A 1766-nucleotide genomic window follows, 5' to 3' on the forward strand; every position below is an offset into this window, starting at 1 on the left:
ATTATCTTCAGAATATCACAAGTATTTCTCTTTTCCCAATGCATAGTCACTTGGAAGATATCAACAGGTCACAGTGAGTGAGACTTGGAAAAAGGACTCACATTGTGTGAGCCCTCTTAATCAATGAGTTCCATGCCTAGTAAATGGCTTATTTCTGTGAATTAAGAAGTTATGGCTTAATTAAGGAATATTTTCTTGGACTCCCAGAGGTGCATAGTTAGGAGTAAGTAAGCAATCACTCCATTCCAACATTTATATCCTCCTGAATTTTTCCTTTTGTTTTTTTTATAAGAAATTTCTTTCATTTGAATTTTATTTGCATATGCCCTTACCGAGGTATTAATTGGCTAAGCAAATAGTGAGTCTGTGCTGCTTCAGCTAATAAATGGAATCGAAGATTTCAAGTACTTATACTAGTAATTAAATTACCTTCCCAATTGTCAGTCATGTTCCCAGGTATTGGTCAATATAAATTAGCAAAGTCTTGCAATTAATTTTCAAGAAGATCCTAGAATGATTTCATCTGAAGTAGTCACTGGATAAATGGATACAAAATTCATCATTCTCCATCTATAAACTCATTGCTTATAGATTAAAATTAAAGTCAGACCCCACGCTGCTATTTAAGACATAGAGTTCAGCTGGCTATTTTTATTTTTCAGGCGAGATAACCCTTGGTTGACCTCACAGATTGCAAGGACCTTGTCAGCTTACAATCCCTTATTTATTTATTTTTATTTTTATTTTTTTACACCTACAGCACCTGGTCTTCCTACGTGGTCTCCCATCCAAGTACTAACCAGGCTCGACCCTGCTTAGCTTCCGAGATCAAACGGGATTGAGCCTGTTCAGGGTGGCATAGCTGTAGACATTATCTGTACAAAATTTTAGATTCACACTTTAAAACCACAGCGATTATTAAGTTCTCTTTGGATTTTCTGTGGCATGCTTATACAATCTTTGGAAGAAAAACAAAGGACCAGATGAGTCCTCGGCAAAAATAAAATCAATTAATAGCAGAAACAACAAATAACAAGGAATATTTAGAAAGCAGTCACTTTGCTTGCATTTGGTTTCATTAAAATTTATCCCGGGGATTTTCCTTTCAGCAAATTTGTTCTGAATCTGCCCACTTCTCCAGGAGCCCATACAGAATAAAAAGGGAAACAGTGACAGCAGACAACCCATCAAATATTTGTGCTTCTTTTCCGTTGTTTAGAGTTGTTTCTGAGAAACAGCTCCCCCTTCCTGCAAAGTCTAGAGAGTCCCAACTTGACTTTTAGGTGAAATCATATGAATAATTTTTGCCTAAAATTGTGAACAGAAGTGGAAATGTGTCAATTCTGGGGTAAGGTGGTTAAGAAATAAATCTGTCTTCTTTATATTTTCTGCCTCTATCTTTCAGCTGAATATGGAGGACTCTGAAGCCCAGCCAAATGGAACAACAAACTAGAAGTTTGTTGGAGCTCTAAATCACCAGGTGGAGGAAATACACCAATCAGTATAAACTCTTACATTGGACTTTCTCAAGAGCAAGAAACAAACTTGCCTTTAGTCAGACATTAGAATTTGGGTTTATTTGTTAGAGTAGCTAGGATTACCCCAAATAATGCTAGTGAAGCAATAGAAATCTCACACCCAAGCTACACTGTCAACAAATCTAAAAGACAGAAAAAACTGGCAAACTTTAAATCTTATATAAATTCTGACAAAGGTAGAGTTGATTAGCAAACTCAAAGAGAAAGTTGTAAAAGTGCTACAGAGAA

At 36.1% G+C, this 1766-nt stretch overlaps 1 pseudogene; it reads right to left on the reverse strand.

Annotated features, from left to right (window-relative positions):
- Positions 1-751: 751 nt before the first annotated feature.
- On the reverse strand, positions 752-870 carry LOC112479821 (annotated as a pseudogene).
- Between the last annotated feature and the right edge of the window lie 896 nt (positions 871-1766).

The sequence above is a fragment of the Pteropus alecto genome, unplaced genomic scaffold (assembly GCF_000325575.1).
Source record: "Pteropus alecto unplaced genomic scaffold, ASM32557v1 scaffold21, whole genome shotgun sequence".
In the NCBI taxonomy this organism is placed as follows: Eukaryota; Metazoa; Chordata; class Mammalia; order Chiroptera; family Pteropodidae; genus Pteropus; species Pteropus alecto.